We start from the raw sequence: 14,349 nt of genomic DNA, 5'->3' as shown, positions 1-14,349 counted from the left end.
AAAAAAAAAAAAAAAAAGAAACAAGGTAAGATGAGGGGCTAAGGAAGATAAAGAAGAGTGAAAGAACTAAAACAGAGAGGACAGAATGTTAATACAAAAGAAGATAAAAATTACTGAGAGTGTGAGAGAGAAGAATATGGTGAACAATAAACTTGATAGAAAAAATCAATAAATAAAGGAATTAAATAAAAATAAGTAAGTAGTATTGCAGCAGGAGCCTAAATTCAATAAACTAGATGAGATGAGAAGAGACATAAGATAAAAACCATCTAAATCAAAGCAAAAAATATGCACACACACTCACACAGAGATATCCTATAAGAACTCAGTCAACATACTTCAGTAAGAGAATGTGGATGCAATTCACATGCTCCCATGTTGCCAAAAGCCCTTTGTTCCCATGGTTTCCATCTTGCTTTTGTTGAAGTCTGACTCCAGGTAACCACACCACTTTCACTATTTTCCCTTACACTCAAAAACTAAGCAAAACCAGTCTCAGAAAGTTTCTTTACCAGCTCTCAGGCAGAATCTGATTGTATTACTGGACTTGATTTAGGAACTCTCCCTTAAACTTCTGGGCATGATGATGGAATTATGGGAAGGTTCACTTTAGGAACATGGAGTCACAGGGGTAGCTGTGCTTCTGTGTGGGTCCTTGGGATTCTAGTGAACAAGTTTGCCTTTCCATCAGGGTGTCTACAGGGGAGGGTATGCTTACGTGAAACTGTGGGAAATGAGATACACTGTGAGGTAGGAATCTGCAGGCAGATCCCTGTGGCTCTGTTCAGCTATTGATTCTCTCTCTGTGTGGGTAGAAGGGATGGTTTTTGCCATTTTTCTGTGCCAGTGAACATGCTACAGATCCACAGAATTCTCTAGTTTGGATAAGAGGTGACAGGGAAAAAGGGCTGGTGTATGCTGATTCTGACCCAGCTGTCCAGCCTCCACATACTCATGAATTATTCATTCTCTGTCTGAGGCTAGAAATGTGGAGCTGCAGCAATGTGGTGCAGCTGTGATCATTTCTTTTCACTTCTTCTCTGATTGAGTTGCAACTTTTCTTCAGCATATAAGAATTAGTCTTCAAATTAATATCTGTGCCTTCAGTAAGTATTAAATGAGCATCTCTGAAACAATTCCTCCAGTCAGATATTTTGGAGCTGTCTTTAGGTTTATATTTACAGATTACTAGATAATATCCAAGGTCTCAGTGGACTAGAAGGTATCACAATCGTGAGCATAGTTTTCATATCTACAACCTGATTTCATAATTATCCAACTATAAAACATAACTTAGACTTGAAAAAATGTGTTTGTATATTTCAAAATTGCTAAAACAGTACATTCTTAACATTCTTAAATAAATAAATTGGTGAGATAACATATATATTGATTATCTTGATAGACTCCTGAAATGTAAACAAATATCAAATCTACTAATCTCTTTCTGTATACATATCCTAATCTACTCCATAAATATACAAAAATTTTAATTGAAGATAAAGAGGGTTTTCTTTTCCTACTTAGGACAGGGTCTATAGTGTGTAAAGGGTCTGACTATGTAGAATAGTCTCAGTGATTCTCCCATTTTCAGCTTCCCAAGTGCTAGGTTTAAAGGTGCGAACCACCAGGTACAGTCTCCATCGCTGTCTCAGGACATCCCAAGAGTGGGGCCGATGTGGCACACCGGGGATCGAATCCTGGTCGTTATGCTCTGCCTAAGCAGGTGCTTTAGGCCCCTGAGCTATCAGGCCAGCCCCGAAGATAAAGAGTTTTGTTTTGTTTTTCTAAAGATAGTACTAAATGCAGTTTGAAACATTTTGTTGTGTAAAAAAGCAGTCTAGAATTGAGTTATTTTCCACTTGCTTATTATTTTTTACTCACTGAAATTTCCATATGATTCCATTTCCCCAATTACATTGGCAAAATTCAATAAAGAATTATATTCTGCAAAACTTTTTTTTCAGTTTCATTCATAATTTTCAATTCCTCTTTTCAAGTTGACTTGCTCAGTCTCAATATGACACATTAAACATCTTTTTACCCTAGTTTTATGCAGTATGATATGCTTCTTCATGTTACTGGTATATAATGTTATGTATACAGAAAGAGAAATTTTTTCACATAGCACTAAACTCTATTAGATGAAATTTTTATAATTAAATAGGTTTAATAATTTTTAATTTATTAAACAGATTTAAAACATTGGGGAACAGGTGATTCCTTAAATTCTTAGTATGAAAAAGTATTAGTGAGTACCTGGGGAAATAGGTCAGTGGCTTAAGAATCTGCCTGGCAAGCGTAATGTCCAGAGTTCAATTCCCAGTACTGTTAAATAAATAAATAAATAAATAAATAAATAAATAAATAATATTAGTGCATGCTGGCGAGATAACTCATTGGCATGAGATCTTATCTGGCAAATACAAGGTCCTGTGTTCAATTCTCAGACTTCATGCTATGTCAGCCCCAGAACTACAGACTCACCCTGCCATCCCAGGAACCCTGGGTGCACTCTATTGGACCCAGAACCAGGCAAGATTGCACATTTCTGTAATATCAGAACTTGGGAGGTTAAGAAAGGAGGATCATTTATGAGTTTGTAGCTAGGGGCTACAAAAGTGAGAAAAAGGCCAGGCCAAACTGGCAGGGAGACCTCATCTATTAAAAAAAAAGTATTAACGAATATGTTACAGATGGCCTCGGGGCCTGGGAGATGGCTCAGGGAATAAGCGCTTCTCTGGCAAGTGCAAGGGCCTGAGTTCAAACCCCAGTTCTGCAAAAAAGAAAAAAAAAGATGGCCTCAATATTAACTGGTGATCAATAATGTTAATAAACTATCAATAATGGTGCTGAAAACAGAAGCATTTATGATATAAATAACTTACTATGGATACTGTGATGTGATTATGCCACACAGTGTATTATAACACATTTTCCTCTTCCTAGTTGCATATCTGCATTTTAAAAACTATGCACATGCAAGTATTGAGTGACACAAAATGAAAAAAAAGTCCTACATGTAATTAGTAATAAAAGAAATACACGTGCTCCAAAAATTGGTTTGATCATGAATAAAACCAAAAGGTGAGCTACATTAAATTTTAACTATTCATTTTAGAAACTGTGATCATAGATTTTGAGAAATACATACTATAGGCTCAATAATCCCCTTGAGTTGATAAGTTCGTTGGTACCATTTATAAAACATTTAAGTCTATTAGTGACAAATACAAATTCAGAGGACATTTTCTGTCCTTGTAAAACACACAAAAATATAGCCTTTACTATTGTATTCTTAGCATCCTATACAATGACCAATGGGATGAATTAGAGAACTTTGTACATGCATGTGTTGCTTATAAATTACTGGTCTTATACTTTTAGGAATGTGAGAATAAAAATGTTCTGTTTACACTGTTAATACACACATACACATATAATATGTACACATATGTATTATATATGTAAGTGTCTCCTATCTATAGTACATATACATGTGTGTGTGTCCTACACACCGTGAATCTAGGACATTTTACAATATTAGAGTGTCTGTGATTTTATAAATATTATGCAAACATAATCAAGAATAAAAATGGGGCAATGACATTTGGGATTATAACTCCCACTATATTCTTATCTTACCCTTAGGTATTACACATGCATTGCATGTATGTTGGAGTATCTAAATAAGGAAATAGAATTATGTCAGTGACCTAATTTCAAAGTCTCTTCCCAATGAATCTTAAATCTGTTCTATTCTACTTTTAATGTCATTATTAAATCACACATTTTGAAATGTGTGATTCAGGCATTGAAATTCTTAAAGACATTTCAAAAACCAAGGGGGAAAGACTGTAATTTCTAAAGCATGTGTAAATATATACATTTACAACATAAAAAGGTTAAGGTGCATTTATCCTCTAATTTTATGGTCTTCGATTTTTTTTGTGTGTGTTTTAGGGAAGGGTCTACAGGGTGTTCAGGGTCTCATTACTACATCGGACTCAGAGTGGTCTTCCTTTTTTAGTCTCCCAAGCACTTTTTTTTTCCGGTACCAGGGATTGAACTCAGTCCCTTGCGCTTGCCAGGCAAGCACTTATTCTACTTAGCTATCTCCCTGGCCCCCCAGAAGTATCTTTAACAGTAAAAGAGTCTCTCCTTTTAGCCCTCTGGTAGATATATTACCAGAAGAGTAAATGTTGAAACCACTATGGGAAATTTAGTGACTTTGTAACATGTTGTATCAAAAAAACAAAATTGTTCTGGAGATACAGGTCAGTGCAAAGATGCTGGGTTCAATTATCAGCAGTGAAAAGTGTGTGTATGGTGGTAGTTTTCCTCTAACATATCAAGTTTAATGTTTTTGAGTGATTAATAAAGCAATTTAGCTACTCAATATGGACATGTATAAACACTGCTTAGTTTTCTGTAAGCATAGTGAATTGTGCCTAATTTTTCTTTCTTTGATGATAAAATAACCTTGGATATCTTTTGCTTTCTCTTTCCTTTCAAGCCATTCCTACTATATACTAAGGTTAATTTGGAAAGTGGTAAGAAGATGGAAAACAAACACAAATAATTTAAAAATCTGTACGTTCCAGCTGAACTGTTCAGTCAAAAAACTAGTATTTATCACATTAATGTTTAAATTAATCACATAGGAAGACTGACAAATATTTTATTACTAATTCCTGAGTTTCCTGAACCTATAGAGTTACACTATACCCTCAAAGCATTTTATCAGATTATTCTATTACATGGATACTTCAGCACCATTTAGTATGTATTTTTTATTTCTGTTAACATAATTACATCAAAATTATGAAGCAGTAAGTTCAAGAGTTAAAGTAACCAAATGGAGATACAACACAGGAATTTTGGAAATGGTATTTGAAAAGGATCACTAGATAGTATGAAAAATGAATCCCTGTAAAAAAAATTAGTCATCAGAATGTGTAGTCTATCAATGTATTGTACCAAGGAAAAGGAAGAAAAACTTCATCCTTAATGCAGGGACACATTCATTGAGAGAAATTATGAAATCCTTCCTGGAAAAGTGATTTAAAAGTGAAACAGTCCATGCTCTGAACTGTGCAAGATAGATCACTAACCAAAATTGACCTTGCAACATTTTAAAACAATCTTTCTGCTTGATTTATTGACTGTCTGATAACAGGTTCCTCAATCTCCTAATCTCCATGTTCAGCAGTAGTATTACATTGCTCTTATTCTTTTACACAGAATTTTAGTATTAATTCTGTCATTTTTGTCAAAGCAAAAGCAAAAATAAACTGGATAATAAATTAAAGTGATATTAACTAATGAATAGAAAAAACAATTAAACCATATATATATATATATTGCATTTTTAATATTTAGTTATGACACGTTTAAGAAAAAAGATGTGTAGTTATCTGTGAAATAAGATAATTAGCATTTATGACTTAACCAATACTTTTTTAGGTAATTTATATGCATTATAAATCCATACTCTGAATTCAATTGCTTTTCTTCACAAACGAATGAGAACTATAACATACAGTTTAAATGTATTTATAAGATGTTCATACAAAGACAGATTTTTATGTATCTGATACAGGGTCTCACTAGACAGGTCAGAACCATAGTGATCCTTCTATTTGCAGTTTCCCCAATGCTGAGATTACAAGAATGCTTCACCATGCCTGGTCTTGGTGGCACACTCAGTCATAGGAGGGGCATGACATGTATGGCAGTGATCAAACCCTGATCCCTGTTCTTGTTGAAGGAGGTCCTTAGTCCACTGAGCTATCTTGCCTGTCCCAAACACAAATTTTAAACGATACCATTTTCTCTATTTTTCCTCTAGGTTAACACGTAAGAAAATGTTTTCTTGACTTGCCCAATATCTTTCAAATTTATCATCAACAATTATTTAAGTTTTAACTTAATGCTTTCAAATTTCATGTATGTATACATGTAATTCCATGCTGGCTTGAAACTGACTATTAAACAGTTTTCAAAATTTGAGAAATAGGGTCGGGGAGATGGCTCAGTAGGATAAGTGCTTTCCTGGCATGCGCAAGGGTCTGAGTTCAATCCTGGGTTCTGGATAAAAAAAAATGAGAAATGTTTTAAATAAGGTCTGGTGGTCTTAAATATCACTAGTATATTTGAAAATGTATAAAGATGGACAGAGCAAGCTGGTAGTTTTCAAGAGATTGATCTTTATCACATGAAAAAATGTATATAATAATTGAAGATTCAGCTCTTCCATGCTAGCAATTTTGGACTAAAAATTATGTCACCATAAATATCCATGTTAAATTTAAACTATTCTAAAGAATATATATATATATATATAAATCAATTGAATAATTTAATATGCATACCAAGAATTAGTAAATTGTTATATGCAATTAATAGCTCATGGGGCCTGCAGAGATAGCTCGGCAGTCTGATCACCTCCCTGGCAATATCAAGGACCCAAGTTGTATCCCTAGAACTGCATGCCATGTTGACTCCAGAACACTGAGCCAGCCACTGAAACCGAGTGTGATGGTTCATGACTGTAATCCCAGTACTGAGGAGACTAAGGCACGAGGATCACTGTGAGTCTGAGCTGTGTAACAAGACCCTATACAAAATAAATACCTAAAAGATTATTTTTTTAAACAGTGCAAGTATCTGTGACACAAAAACAATGTTTAAGAAACATTTGCTGGAGTTTTTGGTTAAAGCTTCTTTATTCCTTCAATGAATACTACAAAGACTGACAAAGATTACAAAAAACAACAGAAGTGTTTTACAACAATGTATATTTTTCATTATTTTATGAATTGCTTTATTCAAAAACTCTATTCTATAATTATTTTCACTATAAATTATACTAAGCTTTAAAAATAGATGTTAAAATTCAATACAACTAACTGAATTTAACTAATCACACATTATTTGAATTTATGTAGGTTCTTCTTATTTAAAGATTTATGAACACTACTGAATTACATGACATTACAGTACAAGTTCTCATATATCCTGAGTCTTAATTGACCTTGGAAGGCTAGGGCTAAAATGTTGGCTTTCTTTGTGGCCCTCCTTTTTCTCTAATTTTGGTTTGCAAACTTAGGTTGTTAACTCTCCAGAAGAGAAATTTATTGTTATTACCATACAACCTAGGCTGTTAAGCTTAACCTCACTATCTTTCTGAATATCAAACATCTTAGGCATAACATGGAACAGGTATTTTTCATCAAGTATTGCTATGTTAAACTTTAAGCCCCTACAGAATATGATGAAAAACATTTAAAAATTTAAAATATGTTTTAAAAATAGGCATAAAAGAATCATGTAATTCTTATGTTTACACATAAGTTCAGAAAATGTTGAGACTTCCTCCTTAAATGAAGAGGTGTCTTTATACATCTGTATTTGTGACAGCTTAAATTCTCCAAGATCTCAGCTTCTTGGGTGATCATAGATGTGATGGTAACTCCAAGGTCTTTTATCACCTAACCAAAAGGCGCAGGTATCCATCACAGTACTTCAGATGGTCGCATCTGTGAAGTGGATGAGCACAGTTACCAGCCCAGTGCCACATGTTCACAGGCTTCCTGAAGGTTGATCTGCTCGGAGCTGTGAGAGCCACGAGACTGTCTTTGTTAAATCTGAGTGTGCACGCTTACAAAAGCGTTATTGTTGCCAATTTTAGTATATAAAGTGACCTTATAAAATGTTTTGCTGTGTTTTTATGTATCTCAAATAAATCCCTTTGTATTCAAGGAAAAAAAAAGATTTATGAATCATGTTTTCCAGTTTGGATAACATCAATACCAAATCATGTTTATAATGTTTTATTCCTTTTATCAGAAAAGTTTATTCTAAAAAATAAAAGTTTATTCTTCATACTAGATGTTTACCCTCCACAAGTAAAACATGAGTCTTTCCCTTACATGGAAAGAGTTATATGCTACATTTTCATTTTTTCAAGAAATATATTAATTTAAAATTGACTTTAAGTTGTGTCAAATGGGAAATCCAGGGTATACAAATTTTATCTCTAGAGATGCAGGTGGAGAATAGCTGCTTGGACTAGCAAACACTGGCTAAAACCTAATTATGAAATGTATGTAGCAGATTTCATTTTCATGTATAAAAATAATCTTTATTTTTAATTTATTAGTACACATTTGTAGGAAATGAAAATTACAATCAAATTAGGGGATTGGCTTATTGCAAAATATATCTTGATGTTGTTTTATTCCCCATTCCCTTCCCACCCACCTCCCTTTCTCCATCTCTAGTTCACTTCTCCACACTTTCATAATTATTATTATTATTTTACTTCATGTTTGTGACACATAATTGTTAATTCTTTTTAGTTATTTGGTATCTATAACTTGTGTCATATAGAGTAATAAGCATTATATTCTATGTTGCACACATATCCTTCTGTGTATAAGAATATGTGTATATAAGTACATGAAATGTCATCATATTAAGCAAGAGTTGAAATGCAAGTGGGATTCTCAGGCTTATTCCCTAAAATACCATACTTACACTGTGTTCAACTTTTTTTTTATTGTCAAGAGTATAATACATATATAGCATAAATAGCATTTGCATTTAGCTACCTGTAGCCATTTTTATTTTTATTAGCTACTGTACAGCTTAGGAAAACATAATATAAACTTCATTAATCATGAAAATTTGCAAGGTGCTTAAATTTATGTTCTCAAAATCTATTTTCATATTAATTTTGAAATTACTGCTTATGAAATAAAATCAGTGAGATTACTGTTTGGTATTAAGTACTAATGGTTCAAGTTATATTTTTGTTTGTTTGTTTATTTGTTTTGTTTTTTTTGGAAACAGGGACTGAGCTCAGGTCCTTGCGATTGCCAGGGAAGCACTATCTCTACTGAGCCATCTCCCCGGACCCCTCAAGTTATGTATTTTTGAAACTATCTCTCAAAGTGTGTTTTCCTTTTCAGAGTTACAACTTACATTGAAACCACTCAATTTGAAAGAGTATGGAATAATTGAAAAATGACTATTGTCTCATTTTTGTTAAATTATGATGTATGTATTGCTGATAAACATATAGTATCCTCAAATTTTCTTATGTATTAAAAGAAATGTTAGAAATATTTGAAGGTATTTTTTCTATTTTTTCTTGTCAGAAATTCAACTTCTTGGTAGAGTGCACAGAATAAGCTATTACCCAGAATTATTTCACAGTTATAATTGGTGCTGAATCAAGGAGATTGTGATGAGGCGCTACATTGTCCTAAAAATAACCAGAGAGACTAAAGCTTATTGTTCAGGATAAAATAGTCTTGTATCAGATTTGATATGAAAGGTTAAAAAGTATGAAAATTCATAAACAAAGATAATTGACACCTACAGAAACATCTATATTATTATCATATTTAGACATATAAGCTTTCAGGACTGTGTAGACCAATGTAGTAGCAATCATCATATATAGCTACTAAATTTAAATTAAAATTAAATTCTTTCATTTCTTTAAGAAAATTTCTAAATATACAATCATTAAATGTAGCTAAGCCTTACAGAAATGGTCAGTGAAGAATAAAAAAATATTTTCATTATCAAGTAACATTGTATCAAGTAGTCACTAAACTTGAATGATGCATGCATTAAGGACAGTGAAATGAAGAATGTGGTACTAAATTCATAAACAAAGGAGGGCAAAGAGAAAAGCTGGGAAAAATGACAAGTGCAAAGCCGTACATTTGTACATACAAGATGGGTCAGTCAATGACCCTGAGAACTATCAGCAAGTTGTTGAAACTAGCAGTTACCTGGTAGGATTCTTACCCTGACTAACTACATAAGCTGATACATATGAACTGAGCAAGTGCACCAAAGAAAGCAATGTGCAATAGTGAGTTCATGCTTGGAATGCCTGCCATTCTGGTCTTCAAAATAAATACTGCTTTTCATAAATATGTACTGCTCGTCATGACAACAAATGAAAAGGTATAATAAATTTTGTTATTAATTCATTTAAGAATACCTGCTCCCTTATAATATTGAGTGTTGAAATAATTAGGTAGCAAGCAGTTTTAAGAGATTGGTGGTTTTTAAATAATTGAGAAAGAATCAAATTTCTCTTCATTTTAAATTAGAAATCCCATTGTTTGCTATTGAAGAGAAAAGTATGATTGGCTTCATAGGTATAGACAAATAGTATTGTAAAAAAGATATATTTTCATAGAAGATTATATGATCAAAATAAAATCTGTGAGATGCTGTATAAATTAACATACTACATCTGATAGTTTAGCATTACAAAAAAGTATTATACCAACACAAATGCTTTCTTAACAGTTTATGTATAATGAATAGGGCCATAGCAATGTAGGTTCCTCAACATGTTTTGATTTACCACCATCACACTATTCACCTTATATGAATAGTACAAAGAGTATAATGCATGATAAAAATCATTAATTCACTAAAATCTTCAGACAGGGGATTAAATAATACAGTGCAACTAATCTAACAGAGAATTGGACAATTTTGTCAATTCTTACTTTCTGAAATATTAGATATATATGCATAACATAAATTATTATTGAGATATAGAATCATGCAATGCAACGTGCTGCTTTCTATTATATTTACTTATCATTTTACTCAATCCTTCTTTTAAGTCCATTAGCACACATTGTCACTCTTTTCTAATATATAGTCAAAATATTAATGTATACTGACTGCTGCAGTTTACAAATTTCCTCATATTTCTATTTTCAGAGAGATTTAATCCCACACTTCCAAATTTCACACAGTCCTGGACACAGTCTTAATAAATGCCGGGAATTTGATATTTTTACTTTAAAATACATAGTTGTACTTTGGTTCACAAACTTAGTTTGTTCGTCAATTCAGGGAAAGATGGCAATATCTTTGTAAATGCAGCGTAGTTGACCACAGTCCTGTTTATCAGCAGATGTAGATTTTGTGAACATCAGCAAAAATTTTCTGAATGCTTCTGCTCACAAATCAAATTGTTCATAAACAGTAACATTCGTAAACTGAGACATTAATGCATATGCATACACACATATGCATATATTTCAAAAGTAAATACTGGTGAATGAGTTATAATGACCTGAAAGTTTAAAAATCTTCACCAAAATTAATTAACCTCTAATAAAACCCATTAAGCACCACAATGGAAATGGAATACTTTAGTTTACCTATACAATATCAAATTCTTTCCTTAATAAATTTTATTTTTAAATGTTTTAAAATTATTTATTTATTTGGTACAAGGTTTTCTTCACAGATCAGACTTGTAGTGATCTTCCTGTCTTAGCCTCCCAAGCACTGGGATTACAGGCATGCACCATCATGCCTAGATTCAGTGGCCAGCTCGGCTTAGGGCCTGAACATAACGCAGTCCCAGGAATCAAACCTGGAACCTTGTGTTTGACAGCCAGTCACTTAGACTGCCAAGTTATCTCCCTGGTCCTACCTTAGTAAATTTTATCCTAATTTTTTAAAGAAGGAAAAGGAAAGTTCATAAATCAGCTATTCTCTATTTTAGCACTTCTTTGAATGACTTTGAAATATGAAAAAAATAAAAGCATTGAGTATAAATTTCATATATTAATATTTTCAAACATTTAAAATTTAAGTGATAATTTTTTAAAGTCTATTGAATTTATTGCATCTTATTTCACTCAGCTTTATACCTGATAGCAAAATTATTTGGACTCCTGTGTGTTAGAGATTGCTTATTTATTTATTCTATGCTATATTATAAGCAACTATATTAGGTCCCTTTAATTGATTTTAATTTACAGTTGTGTCTTTTCCATGTGTCAATATGTTAGTATGTGACTATGCCAAAATAAAATTATGCAGCCAGCCAAATATCTCAGCGAATTAAAGTGCCTGCTTAGGCAGATGCAGTGGCCTGGAATTCAATTCCTGTGCCTGTTGTGCTGGCTCTGCCCCTGGGGAATACTGAGACAGCTATTGAGACAGGATGTGGTGCCACTTGTCTATATTCCCAGCACTTGGGAGGCTACAAACAGGAGGATCACTATGAGTCCAATCTAGTAGTGAGAACTTGTGCACCCTGTACACCCTTTCCTAAATTAAAAATAAAATAAAATAATACATGAAAACAAGAAAAAAGAAAAAATGAAATATGACTGTCCTGCTACAATGCTGCACATGGGTAGATTTCAAAATTTCTGTGTAAAAACACGTAATTGTTTATACTTATTTTTTAATTTTTTTTTAATTTTTGTGGGTTTTTTTGCTTCACATTCTGTAGAGATTTAAAGTTTGACATATCAATACTTGATGGAAAATACCTGTTCCATGTTATGTCTAACACGTTTCATATTAAGACAGATAGGGAGGTTAAACTCAACTTTCTACACTTTAAGGTAATAATATCATTAAGCTTCTCTTCTGGAGGGTTCACAACCTAAGTTTTCAGATCAAAAATTAGAGAAAAAGAAGGCGTGAAAAGACAGTCAACATTTTGGCCCTAGCCCTTCAAGGTCAGTGAGGGCTCAGGGCATAGGAGAACCTTCACTGTAACATCCTGTAACTCAGTGGTGTCTCAAATTTTCTGATCAAGGAGATTATGGGGCTACAGAGGAAGTGACTGATGATGTAGAGTGTGCTTAACGAGAGTCACATGGACAGAAAACATTCTCTCAGGCTTTCATAGAGAGCACATTAGCCAAGCAATGGCCCTGACTCATCCACATGGCTGATACTGACAAAGGTCCTTCAATCTGAGGTACAGGATCTCAGGATAAATCCTGAGGGGATTTGACTGACCTTATTAGACCCAAAAGCTACAACTCTTGTTGCATAGGTCTTGCTTCATCTTGGTCTTAACCATCCAGCAGAGAGATCCAGGGCAGCTCAGACCCTGCCACTTTGTGGAAGAGATGCCAGCTTCCCTGCACCCTCGGAACCTCTCTGGACCAAAACCCAGGCATGCTGCATAAGTGCGATCCTGTACCGGGCCCTCGGGACAACTCTACCCCTGCAGAGCCACTGTCCCCAAGTCTACTGAGTGAGTGAGAACTTCTGCACTGCTCTTGGGGCACCCAGACCAGCCCAAGTCCAGGCCTGGCTGGTGTACAGGAGAGCATCTGTGCTGGCCTATGCCCCGTGGGTCAGGGGCACAACAGAGGGAATCCACAGGTTAACTGTTGTGCCAGAGGGGCACAACAGCTTCAATTTCAAGGGCTGCTGCAGGCAGGAGCTGAACAAAACAGCTAGACCCAAGCCAAGCATAACTGGATGAACTCAAACTTAATAGATTTGCACCCGATTTTAGTAGGTACTAAGGTTATAACAAAATCAAAGCTCTCCACCAAAGTTCAGAGGTCAATGTTATAAGAAATGACAAAGGCAAGAAACAAAATGCAATCTCAGGCCTCAAGCCCACTCACAACTACTGCAGAGGACTGTAGCTCAGCTGAAATATATAAATTAATAGTGTCGGAAGTAAAGAAACAACAGCAAAAAGATATAGAGGAACTCAGAACTCAATCAATTTCTGAAATAAAAAAAAGAAATCTCTGAATTTGTAACATCTGAAGTAAAGAATCAAATACAAAAATATATGGAGGAAACCCAATCTGAAAAATACTCTGCAGTAAAGCATTAAGAACTGCTTCTAAAGAAGACATTGTTTAAAAAAAAAAGAGGAAATTAGAAAAAGGATGGACTCCTTCAATAAGCAATACAGGAAAGAAATAGATCGCATGAATCAGAGTCAAAGAGATATAGAGGATTATAAAATCTCAATCACAACCCTGAAAAACCATTTGAGTGAAAGGGAAGACATAGTTTCAGATCTTGAAGATGCTGGTGCAGCTAGTGAAAAGGTAAGAAAGGATCTCTTAAAAACTACTAGGAATCAGGAAAAAAATAATTCATCACCTGTAACACGTTGCAAAGATGAACAATGTGAGACTAAAAGGCATCAATGAGAAAGATGGAGTCAATACAAATGGTATAAAAAGAATTTGGGAAGAAATAATAGCAGAAAACTTCCCAAATATAAGGAAACAATTTGATATTCAGCTAAGTGAAGCATACAGAATGCCAAATAACATCAAGCCAATTAAAAACACACTAAGACATATAATAGTCAAGATGCCAGCAATCCAGCACAAAGATAATATACTGAAAGCTGCTAGAGAAAAGAAGCAAATCACATTCAAATGAAAACCCATCAGCCAACTTCTCATAACAAACAATGAAGGCAAGAAGAGCATGGAGCACAGTACATCAAGTCCTCTATGAAAACAAATTTAAGCCCAGACTATGATGCCCTGCAAAACTCTCTTTGAAGTT

Source organism: Octodon degus, unplaced genomic scaffold (genome assembly GCF_000260255.1).
Source record: "Octodon degus isolate 3935 unplaced genomic scaffold, OctDeg1.0 scaffold00103, whole genome shotgun sequence".
In the NCBI taxonomy this organism is placed as follows: domain Eukaryota; kingdom Metazoa; phylum Chordata; class Mammalia; order Rodentia; family Octodontidae; genus Octodon; species Octodon degus.
This window is presented reverse-complemented; position numbering follows the sequence as displayed.